The sequence below is a fragment of the Callorhinus ursinus genome, unplaced genomic scaffold (genome assembly GCF_003265705.2).
Source record: "Callorhinus ursinus isolate GAN/ISIS: 27379988/994484 unplaced genomic scaffold, GSC_fseal_2.0 scaffold31, whole genome shotgun sequence".
Taxonomy (NCBI): domain Eukaryota; kingdom Metazoa; phylum Chordata; class Mammalia; order Carnivora; family Otariidae; genus Callorhinus; species Callorhinus ursinus.
This window is the reverse complement of record NW_027397093.1, coordinates 7,049,370-7,061,377: the sequence shown is the minus strand read 5'-3', so window position 1 is coordinate 7,061,377 and position 12,008 is coordinate 7,049,370. Positions and strand designations below refer to the sequence as shown.

At 58.8% G+C, this 12,008-nt stretch overlaps 1 protein-coding gene across 5 annotated transcripts in view; it reads left to right on the top strand.

The window, feature by feature from the left end:
* Positions 1–12,008, top strand: part of ZMIZ1 (zinc finger MIZ-type containing 1) — a 232,484-nt gene that overhangs the window by 45,659 nt on the left and 174,817 nt on the right. For all 5 annotated transcript variants that reach the window (XM_025850356.2, XM_025850357.2, XM_025850358.2 and 2 more), the window contains exon 2: positions 798–921. The gene's annotated coding sequence lies outside the window, so the exon portion shown is untranslated. The remainder of the gene's footprint in view (positions 1–797; positions 922–12,008) is intronic.

Here is a 12,008-nt window from a genome sequence, read left to right as displayed (position 1 = left end):
GGATTGAGCCCCCATGTCGATCAGGCTCCCTGCTCAGTGGGGAGCCTGCTTCTCCCTCTGCCCCTCCCCCTGCTCACTCCCTCAAATAAATAAATTTAAAATAAATAAATAAATAAATAAATCTTTAAGACACACGTCAGTTGGCCAGTTTTATTCATCTTATTCACTAAACACCTTCACTGCACCATCTGTCTGTCACTCATCTGTTTGTCCATCCATCCCTCCAACAGTCCCTGGCCTTGCTAGCCTCAGAGGAGAGGGATAAACCTGACCTCATTCCTGTGGCCCAGAAGCTCCGCCCAGGGAGGAGACGGGCCTCCAGAAAGCTGGAGGAGACAGGGTCGGCCAGACCCCAAGCCCCCGGGGGGTGAACAAGGCAAGGAAGGGCCTGTACAGGAGGGCTCCGTGGAGGCACTTGAGCAGTGTCTTGAAGGCCAGCAAGGCTCTGAAAGACAGAGCAGTGGGGCAGAGGGCTCGGGGCAGAGCACCAGACATGTCCCGAGGCCGGGCGCCCGGGGCCCCGGGCCGGCTGCAGCGCCCAGCTGCAGAGGGCCGGCCCTCGGTGCTGGGGCCCGGGCCGGGCCCTCTAACACCAAGTTCAGGAGACAGGCCCTGGCTGGGGAGGTGGGGGGCAGCGTCCAGTTTCTGGGATGGCTCCACTTTGGGGAGGGCAGCTCAGCCTTCCAGGAGATGGCCAGCCGAGCCCGGGCAGGCAGGGCCCGGAGGTCAGTGGAGGAGGTAGGGGCCGCCCGCGAGGCTGGCTTGGAGCTCACTGTGCCCTCTGGTCTGTCCCGCAGGACTTGCAGCGCTGCGCTCGGCCCCATCAGACCGCGGGGGCCGTTGCCTTCTTCCCACCTTGGCCTCCTTTTCCTGACGCCCTTAGCAGCCTCAAGTCCTGGTCGTCCACAGAGGCCTCCGCAGGTAAGCAGGACGGGCTGGCCGCTGGCGCTGTGCGTCTGCTGCCGTGGGGCCGGGGGAGCGGGCGGCTGGGCTGCCATCACGGAGGAATGCGGGGCCGGGGCTTATTTCTCAGTTTTCACTTCTTGCTTGGCCCCCCTCCTCTCAGACAGTGGAGGGGGTTGTGTCCTGGCCTGGGACCTGGACGTTAGGTTTGATGCTGTCGCCAGGGCCCGTGTGGCCTTAGGCAGGCCTGTCCCTCCCCGGCCCTCCCATCTGTACTTGAGAAGAATAATGGCACTGTGTGCCAGGCACGGCGCTAAGTGCTGTGTAGTTATTGACTCTTTCCATCTGCACCCCAACCTGTGAGGCAGGTGCTGCAATCGGGTCCATTATATAGGCAAAAAGACGGAGGCTTGTGGTTGGGAAGTAACTTGCCCAAGGTCATGTACCTGGCGGAGTCCCCACGGGGTTCACCTTTGGGTCGATGTGGCTCCGGTGCGCCAGTCCCTAATCCTTGGACCATTCTGTCCCTGGCCGTGCCCACCTCTGCTAGCCTCCTCCTGGGGGCAGGAACTGAGGCAGTCACGGGGTCTTCAGAAGTGCCGGGTCCTAACGCAACTCATGGCAAAGGGAGGGGACTCTTACAAGGTGACAGGGGCTGCAGGGGCCTTGGACTGCGCCTCAGTCGTGGCTGGGATGTGACATGAATCAGGCCTGGCTTCTGGGGCCCCTGAGGGGGGTACGTTGGGCCCCTTCTAGAGGAGGGGCATGTTGGCTGGATAAGGTTCTCTCTCCCTCTGCCTCCCTACTTCAGTTTCCCTAGCCTGTACTCAGCACTTACTGTATGCCAGGCCCAATGTCAGGCCCTAGGTTACAGGGGACAGGGGCTCATCTCATTCTGGGCTCTGGCGGAGAAGCGGAGAGAGCACAGCAGATGTTGTGCAAGCCACATACCAGTGCAGTGAAGTGGTGAGAGATTGGGGGGGGGGCGTGCATTCTGGAGGAGGTAACCCAAAAGTGAGTAGCTTTGTAAGGAGACAGGAGCGGGGCATGGGTAGGAAACCCTGGCAGGATGGGGGATGAGGCTGGCAAAGGGATGGGAAGATCGTAAAGGGCCACAAATGCCAAAATGGAGAACTAGATCCCAAGGGCAGTGGGGAGCCATGGAGGGTTCTAAGTGAGATAGGGGCCTAATGAAGGTGGCTGCATTGGGGAGGCTGTCGGAAGGGCCCTGCTGGAAGCAGGGAGACTAGAGGGACTGCCCCAAGGGCACAGTAAGAAGTCAGATGCCTCAGGTAGGGCCGGAACAATGGACGCAGAGCAGGAGTGAAAACGTAAGACACCAAGGCAGGGAAGTTGGCAGGACTGCCGTTGGCCAGGGTGAGGGGTGGGGCATGAGGGTGGGAAAGCTGCCATGATGCGGGGTGAGGGGTAATGATAGAGCTCTGAGTGAGTATGGGGGAGTCCGGAGTCTAGGAAGGCTTCTTGGAGGTGGTGGGCCAGGTTGTGGTCCAGTGTGTCTCTGAGGGGGGCCAAGATTTTCGTGAGGAGGAAGATGATTTGGGTGGTGTGATAGTTACACATGGGCATGATGTTCTCATCTACAAGTATTGATACACATATAAGTTCCAGAGGATTCTCCCAACCCACCGTCATACCTGTATCCATGTGCACACACACTCGTGCGCACAGACACGCACGTGCTTGTAAACCTGCCCATGCGTGCTGAGGGATACAGATGTGCATGCACACCCATGCACGAACAGTCACGTGTGCACAGACACGTGCGGCCATATATGGAGGAACACTCCCTCACATGCACACGTACACAGACATGGTTCGCACATGCTACAAACATACACGTGTGCACACAGGTAGACGTGCACGCCCATACACACTCACACGCATTTGCAAACTACCATGGTGACGCCCCACAGCAGGTAGGCACAAGCTCTTGCAGCGCACACAGTCCCACATACACACAGGCACGCGCTCCCGTGCACACACAAGGAGTGTTCCAGGAGGAGCTGTTCGGGGGTTGGTGGCTTCTCACCTGTCAGAGCTCCCATGGCACAGGGAGTCGTGGGTTCTGTCTGGTGTGGGCGGCTAGTCCGTGTGCGAGGAAGAAGTTTAGGAAAGACCTCCAGGAGACAGGCGGGGCAGGGCGAGAGATTTGCCAGGTTGCTTTTAGAGACACAAAGCAGACCGAACACAGAGCCCAGGTCTTGCAAAGTCCCAGAGAGGTGAAAGTTCCTTCACTGGCCCTGCCCCGCTTCCCCACCAGTGTCCGTCAGAATCTACTAGAATCGGGACTGGCTACGTAATTTGTGGGGCCCAGGGCAAGACAAAAAGGAGAGTCTCGTTGTTCACAGATGACTATGGATCCCAAGACGGTGACAGCAGAGCATCAAACCAGGAGAGGGTCCTTCTAAGCTTGGGGCCCCGTGCAGTTGCCCGAGAAGCCAGCTCCGCCCGAATGAAGCGTAGTGGTTGCGGGATTAAGTGCCAAGAACTGAGTTTGTGTGCAGTCTCCACCAGTAACTTTCCAGCCCGGAGACCTTGGGCAAGTCCTCTTTCGCCTCGGGAGTCTTGTCTGCCAAGGAGAGAGACACGCCCCTCCTCCCACAGTGCCGGCATCCATCTTGTCCCCAGCAACCGGGGACAGTGGTTTCAGTTGGGGTGGGATTGTAGCCCCGCTGTCAGGCAGTGGTGTCAAGCCTTCCCTGACCTTTGGCGGCCTGGTTTTTCTGTGCTTTGCCAAATCCACCAAGGGCAGAGGTGGTTGGGAGGGTCTGCTCTGTGTTTTATTTGCAGAGTCTTCTGCCTGATTGTCCTTTGCCTGCCCATCTCCGCTTGGCAGACTCACTCCTGTAGGTCAGATGCCATGGAGCCTTCTCTGACCCCCGCCTCTCCCGCCCGACCTTTGCCCTGAGACCCCTCCAGGAGCTACCATGACCTCTGGCACTGTAGACTTCTCTACCGTGTGCAGAGCTCTTTCACATTCCATCCCTCCACTGAACAAGCCCTTGAGAGGTCCTATCCTGCTCGCCAGATGGAAAACAGAGGCTCAGAGGTGCAGCCCCCACCCCAGCACCTGGCTGAGGGCAGGCCCACAGTAGGCAGGGGTGCGGGCAGTGGCAACAGAAGGAGGCCCCTGGGCTCTGCTCCAGGCCAGCTTCCCATTTCAGCGTTCTGGAAGACTGGCTTTTCCCCCCAGTAAAGAGCTCCAGCCTCTAGCCCCGTAGAGACCCCAGAGGTACCTGGGGTACCGAAGAGGGCCTGGTGGAGCGGGATGTCTGGCCAGCTGGAATAGACCAAGCCCCAGCCCTGCTCCTCCCTGCGGGTGACTTGGCCCTGTTTCTGCAGCCAGGCGGCCTGCAGCCAGATGTATGTGGTTCCTAAGCTCGGGCGAGTCCCACATCAGGCAGAGAGGTGAGAAGGCCCCAGCTGGTCTGGGCCATAACAGCCCACAGAGACTAGACATAGAGAGAGGGTCTCTCATCAGGGGCATGACAGCTGGCCCCATGTGGCCGGCACCTTGGGAACAGCACCGTAAACACGTTGGGTGGATGAATGCAGAAGGTACTGACGTGATCAAGGGTATAGACTCTGGGCCAAGGCTTCGGGGTTTTCCAGCTCTGCCACTCCTCTTTGTGACGCCGGATTAGTGGCTTGACCTATCTGTGCTTCATTTCCTCGTCATTAAAATCGGGATAATGATAGGACATACCTCACTGTGTTGTGAGGAATTCGGTCAACTAAGCCATGAGAATCTTGGCAACGGTGCCTAGCACGTGGTTTGCACCCCACAGCGTACGGATGGATGGTGGGCGGGCAGCTGGAGGAAGGCGGCAGAGCGGACCCGAGCGCTGTGGGCACACGGAGGGGGAACAGGGTGACATGACTGGTGTCATTTAAGAAGGGATATAGGGAGACAGCAGGGTTGGGGTTGGGCTGGATTTGAGTTTCATGAGGTAATCACAGTTGTTGATCCCAGCTCTGTGGGCAGGGATGCAGGGTGACAGCCACACTCCCTGGCCAGCCCCTCCGGCCCCTGGTTTGTGACTTCGGGCTGCCAGCATGCACACCATCAGCTGTCAGGCAGCAGACTTCCAGGGTTACATGGCGCAAGGCAGGCTTGGGGCTGGCTGCAAAGACCTTGACAGCGGGCCTGGCAACGGCCACGCAGCACCGCCGGCATTCCCGGGGCCCCATGTGGCATGCCTGTCCGTCTTCAGCACCAGCTGAGAATGCACACCCCATTCTCCTTGCCTGGAATTTGTTGCCCGAAGCCCAGGCCCCTCCACCACCAGCCTGGGTAGCCTGCCCTGAGCCCACACCCCTGACCCCAGCTGGAGCTGGAGATCATCTACAGCCCACTGATCATTCCTGCCCCAGGTGGGCCACTCTCTGGGTTGGCAGGGCAGGGCTGCTAGACTTGGTTCAAACCTCAGCCTGGCTGCACACCTGCTGTGTGACCTTGAACAAGTTGCTGCCCTTCTCTGAGCAGTTCTTTATGGTATGTAAAACCAGAACCAGTCAGGGTTCATAACCTGCAATGGTCTCAAGGGCCTCGACAGTCCAGTGATGCTGAGATTATCTTATTATACAGATAAGGAAACTCAAAGCACTAGAGAGGTTAGGAAGCATACCCAGGATCACAGAGCTATTGGTAGAGCTGGGATTCAGCCCAGTTTTATTTGACACCGTAATATGTGTTTTCCCCACCACAGCAAACTGTCTGTGATAGGTACTTGCATGTTTCTGGGTGATCCAGTCACTGTGCCAGCCAGAGTCTGCTGAACGTTTACCAGGCTCCGGTACCGTGCTAGGCACTGGTAGCCAAACCGGAATCTGCATTTGAGAAGCTGGGTGAGCACAGCCCTGGGCTTGGAAGTCCCAGAGTCTCCAATGCGGATCATGCTAGCGAGGGGCCCTTGGCGAGTGAAGGCAGAAGGAGCTGGGAGGAGCAGCTCTTCCCTGACACTAGAGGAGGCAGTCAGGGGGGACTGCCTTGAGGAGGAGGCTGGATCCCTACACGGAGTGGGAGAATAGGGTCTTCCTGGGGTCTCTGCACAACTTGGGCAGGACTCACCCAGTGGAAAGTCCAGTTGTAGAGGGAGGTTCATTCAGCCACAACTGGAAGTAGATGCTGAGGTGGCCCCTGAGGGCCTCAAAGGCTGGGCCAGAGTTTGACCTTGATCCTGTAGAGAGTGAGGAGCCAAAAGGGCTATCAAGCAGCAGTAGCAACTCTGAAGGCCAGGAAGGGCGGGCGGGCTTTGGCCCACCAGCTGGGGCTCCCAGCTCCACTCAGAGTGGTGACAGCAGGGAGAAACAGGGCTGGGCCTTGTTTACTCCAGCCAGCCGGACCCCCAGCTTACCAGGCCCTCTTCAGCACCCCAGGCACTTCTGGGCCCTCTCCTGGGCCAAGAGCTCGAGCTCTTTACCAGGGGGAAAAGCCAGTCTTCCCAAATGCTGGAATAGGAAGCTGCCCCAGAGCAGAGTCCAGGAGCCACCCTCTGTTACCCCCATCCGTACCCCTGCTTGATGTGGGCCTGACCTTCGCCCACAGGTGGGGTTGCAGGGAGACATGGGCAAACCTGTTGAGTGATGTGGTAGGGACGGAGAAGCCCAGAGACCAGCCCAGCGTCATCCAGCATCACCGCGACAGGTGCCAGAGACCAGCAGGCCGGGCGAGAGGCATTTTTCCCGAGGGTGGAAGGGAAGGTCTGCATCCCCTTCTGGCTCTCCCAGAGTCCGGTGTGAGCCTCGCCAGCTGAGTGTGATCACCCCTGTAGGGATGCAGAGCTGCCCATGTGCTGTAGGGGGCCCCTGACCTCGGCCACCAACAGGACTCTGCAAGGACATGGCTGGGATTTGGTAAATTATGCCCAGAAGGATTCCTTGGGTGTTACTCACCCCGGATGCTTCTCCCTCCCACTGATGTTTGCTCACCTGGCTCTCTCTGAGCCCTGGAGTCGGTCTCCCTCTGGTCCGTAAGCCACACACTTAGGATGAGAACAACCACACCCCTGCCCTATGTCCCAGGTCCCAAACCTCAGTGACCTTGCGGGGCGGGAGCAGACACTGGGTGCGGCTGCAAGGGTGGCATCTTTATTTGAAGCGTAGCATCCCAGCTGCCTGGGGGAAGAACAGTCTTTAGAAATCATTTGGCCCAATGCCTCATGGTACGGACGGGGAAACTGAAGTGTGGCCCAGCGTGGCACTCCATGCTTTCACCTGAGGCCACTGCCACCCTCAACTGCTTTCGAAGCATGGCAGGGGTAGACCCTGGCAGGGCCCCAGACCCACGGTGGGGGTGGTGACCTGGCCATGGGGCACAGTGTTTGAGGAAAGGTAGGACCAACCCCCGAGGGCCTGGAGGCACAAGAGATTAGGGCCTGGGAATTTCTGGGAGTCTGTGGAGATCCGCCCAGGACCGGGACTGCGAACAGCATCGGGCGCCCTCAGACCTGGCTCCGTGAGGCCTCTTTTGTATTCCACCTCCTATAATCACCACCTCCTGCCAAGGCCTGCAACCATTAGGGCTTCTCCTTCCATCTGTTTACCAAGAGAAAAGAGTGAGGGCTAGAGATTTCAGGCCCAGAGGCCAGGGCAGAGAGCATGCTCTGTAGCAGGGCCCTATTTGAAAGCTGAGAAGATACCGGGGACGAGAAAAAACAGAACGCTCAGGAAACCAGAGACTACCCAAGTCCCTTGTCAGCCCCCTGGGCTGAGCCACAGCAGGGTGCTCAGCAACCTGCAATCTAGGAGGCTGTGGATCTATGTGTGGTATCCAGAAAAAACATCTGGGTTCCAAGGGACTCTAGGGTCAAGGAGGGCTTCCTGGAGGAGGTGGAGCCAGACCCTGAAGAAAGACCATGACTGTGAACTGAAAGCATTCCAAGCAAATGGACCAGCAGGGGCAAGGCCCTGAGGCAGGCACGCAGGGTGGGGGTGGGGGGCAGACCAGTGGGGCTGGGTGGAGGGCCCAGACTGGGCAGTGAAGGAAATGAGGTGGACATGCCCCCTAGAGGCCAGATGGCAGAAGGAGAAGGGAGTTTGCACTTTGCTTCTAACTTGCTAAATCCCTGGGCAGATTCCTGCCCCCCTTCTGGGCCTCAGTTTCCCTCAGATCTCCCTGGAGTTTCAGGCACAGCAGGGCAGTGCCTCAGCGGAGGGGTCTGCCTTTGGGGAGGGTGTGGGCAGGTGCCAGAATCCTAGGCTCCCTGGGAGTTGGTGGCCAAAGGCAAGGGCACTGCTGCTGGACCTAGGGCTTCTCCTTGGCTGCGGGAGAGCTGACCTCAGACTCCAGGGGTTTGCCAGGAGTCTCCTCCAGCCTGGCTGGATGGGGCATTGGGCCCCCTGGGGAAGACCCCCTCCCCACCCCCATGGGCTAAGAGTCTGGTTTCCAGAGCCGACTCCAAAGCTGAGAGTCTGTGGGAAGGGGGGGGGGTGGCCCTCCCCGAGGATGGAGGCCAGCTCAGAGCCGGACACAGAGGAGGGGACCGTTGGGAGTCCCGCACGCCAGCACCAGGCCTGTGATGTGCTTCGCTGTGTGTGTGTTGGCGCCCCTCTGAGTGCAGGCCCTCCCCGTAGCCCAGGGCTGAGCCCGGGTTGTGTTTGCTATGCCTTCACTGACCCGCAGCGGCCTTTCTCACTCTCTCCTATCAGCGGGGTGGCAGCCACGGGCTCCTGGACACCTAGTACCCGAGATTGCACAAACCCCCCCAGCAGTTTGCACAGCAGCCGGCTCAGGCCCAGCAGCCTGGAGCTGGCCTGGGTTCCTGCTCAGGAAGCCCAGAACTCTCTTCTGCAAGAATACAGCAATCACCCACAACAGGAAGGACAAGTCACCGTCCTGCAAAGCCTCTTCATGACCCCAGCTCCTGTCCCCCTCGTAAATAATAAAATGGTGGGCTTTGTGGGGCCCATTTTGTAGAAACTGCAGTTTGGGAAGAGAAGGCTGGAGTCCTAGGCCCCTGGTCAAGCTCCTTTGGGGACCAAGCCCATGTTTCTTGTTCATGGCCAGAAGGCAGATGTGCCAGGGCCTAGGAAGAGGAGGTGGAGGAGGGAGGGAGACCCACCCTGGGGGCCCAGGGGCCAAGGGAGCGGTGGACAGACACGCCAGTCATGTCTCTCTTCCTTGGCTCCAGCTACTTTAATTGGCTGGGTCTGCCAGTGTACTGACATTTACCTGGTGGGGAGGAGGGCCTCCTTCCTCTTGAATCAAGAGGCTAAAAATAACCGGGCCCAGCTTTCCAGGGCCCCTGCCCAGCCAGCGCCTTCCTGCCCACCTCAGCGACCTTTTTCCTGGGTGCTGCGAGCTAATTGCTTTGTGTGCATGCAGTTGCTTGTGCTGAGGACTTCCTGGCATCATGCACTCAGCTCCAAAGAGTGAAGAGAGGTCTCTGCAAAGCCTACCTGACCCCCAGGTATTGGGGCGATGGGCCCCTGCCTGAACCCCCGGCACTCGCCCCCTTTTCCCCTGGGTGCAGTACCCTGCCAAGCTGGCCACCCTACCTCTGCGTGCTTGGGCCCCTTCCCTGAGCTGCCAGAGTTTCCCCTGGGCTCCCTAAACTCTATGGGGAGGGGAGGCTGTGCCCCTCATCCTCAGAGTTATCGGGTGCTCACCTCAAGTCCTAACACGGACATACAAGTTGTGTGCTCCTGTCCGTATGCTGCTTGTTCATCCTGTCACCTGAGCAGCCGAGAGAAACCCAGTCACTGGAGATGGACATGTTTAAATCGAGCTGTGCAACCTTAGCAGGTTTCTGAGCCTCTATATTCTCATCTCTGAAATGGGCATCAAACATGATCTTGTTGTGTTTTTGTAAGAATGAAATGAGGTCACTTGCAGAAAGTGCCAGATCCAGAGAGCTGGGGCCCCAGGGCTACCAGGAGGCGTGAGTACCTCTGGGGGCTTCCCTTTTTCTTAGTAAGGTATCAGTAAACCCAAGGAACCTCATAAATTTGGTGGATGTGTTTGGACCAGAAGGGGAAGGTCTTGACCCAGGATGAGGACCAGGGACTCAGTCTCCCTGAGAACAGGGGTCCCTTGCCTGTTCCTCTGTATACACCTCCAGGGCGGCCCGCCACACCTGCCCAGCCTGTGTGTTTGTCCAGTCCTCGCCCTGGGTCAGTGCAAGCAGAACTGTGTTGACCCTGACCTACAGGTCCTCCGCTGTGGGGTCAGCCCAGTGGAAATAGAAGCGGTTTTCTGGGCTCTGTGCTTGCCAGCCGTGAGAACACGGGCCAGGGGCTGAGCTCCTCCGTGCCTCGGTTCCACCGTGCCTCGGTTCCTCCTGTGCAAATGGGGATAGTAACGGCCCCTGCCCCATAATCATGGTGAGATTAAATAGCACACATGTACGGGGCTTAGATCGGGGTCTGGCCCGGGAAGCTAGTGGGGCCAGTCAGTGGTAGTAACAGTGGCCACCTGCCATTTGGTGAATGGTTGGTGTCAGATGCTAAGCACTTTACGTGTATTATTTCACTTCATCTTCATGATGGCTGTACACAAGGCGCTCTTATGAGCTCTGTGTTCCAGGTGAGGAAACTGAGGCACAGAGGGGTCACATACAATCTGAAAGCGGTAGAACCAAAAACTGGAATTTAGATTCAGCCCCGCTAGGGTGAGCAACGGTTTGCCTGGGACCACCCCGGTTTTAGTCCTGGAAGTTCCATATCCCACACACCTCTCTGTTCCAGGCACAGCAGGACAGCTGACCATACTAGCCCCATCTAAATCCTAAGCCCCCCAGAACCTCTAGACCCCCTCCTTGGCTTTAGGGGTGGCTGATGTACTCTGGGTTCGGGAGCTCCCGCTGGGTCCCTTCCCCCACTTCCTAGGTCCCTCTTCTAGACTGATCCTCCTTGCCCGTCCCCCACAGCCTGGCCGCAGTTCCCCCCAACCCGCATCCAGCTTCCTCTTCTCTCTCCCTCCCATCTGCCAGCAGGAGGGGTGAGGCTGTCCCCCACCAGGCTCCACTCTCCCCGTGTGCACTGAGGGCTCTGGCACCTCTGCTCCTGACTTTCTAGAGATGCTCTGGAGACTTCTTCCTTAAAAGAGGGAAGGCAGAGCGAGCTGCCACCCCCAGCCCTGGCCCAGGCAGCCTGGCGAGATTGCACTGGCCCTTCCGGGGAATTGATGGAGAGTGCTGCTGACAAAGGAAGAAGGTCAGTAGGGGGACAGGGCCGAGGTGGTGGCAGCCTGCTGGCCAGCAGTGCCCTCCCCCAGGTCAGGGCGTCCTAGCGGGAGGGGCCTGGTGCTCCTCGGGGTCCTGGTCAATTCCTATTGACTCAGGCAGTCCCTGGCTCAGCATGGCTGAACGTCCAAGCCCCCAGAGGGCTGGGGGAGACACCCGGGTCATCCTGGACACCTCCCCCTCCCTCACCCCCACCTCCAACAGTCAGTTCGACCCCCTGACCCAGCTCTGGACCTGTGTCCCCCTCACCACCCCAACCTTCTGCTGGCTTTGGGGTCTCACCGTCTTCTTGCCCCGCCACTACTCATCCCTGCCCAGCCCTCTGCTGCCCTCCCCAGCTTCCCCCGTCACCGGAAATAAAGTCCAAATTCTGAAGCTGACATTAAGGCCCTTCTTGAGCTCAGCGAGGCTGCCCCAAGCTGCCCGGTCCCCGCTGAGGACTTCAGCCCCGACAGGGGCTGAGCCGCTCCCAGCCCTCTTTCCCTGCTTGGGTGTCTACTCGCAGACATGTCTTCCAGGACCTCGCCCACCACTTTCCTCCCCAGGACCCCTGCCCTCTGGGGGAGGTTGGAAGAGGTCTTCTGGGAGGTGGCAGAGCGCCCTGAGTGCCTGGCTGGTCCTGCACCCAGTGCTCCAGCCTCACCCAGGCTGCAGGACCAAGCCTGTAGCAAGAGCCTGTGATCAGGATGCTAGCGATACATTGCCCGCTCCATGCCATTCCTCAGACTCCCCCTTGAGCCATCCAGTGCACCTCATGCCCTAGCTTCCGGAGGGCAGGAGCCATGTCTCCCCAGTTCACATAGAGGCTACGCCCCAGTGAAGGCGGGAGGTACACTGGAGAGCGCATAGGCTCTGGGATCTGACTTACCAGCTGTGTGACCTTGGGCGGTCACTTAACCT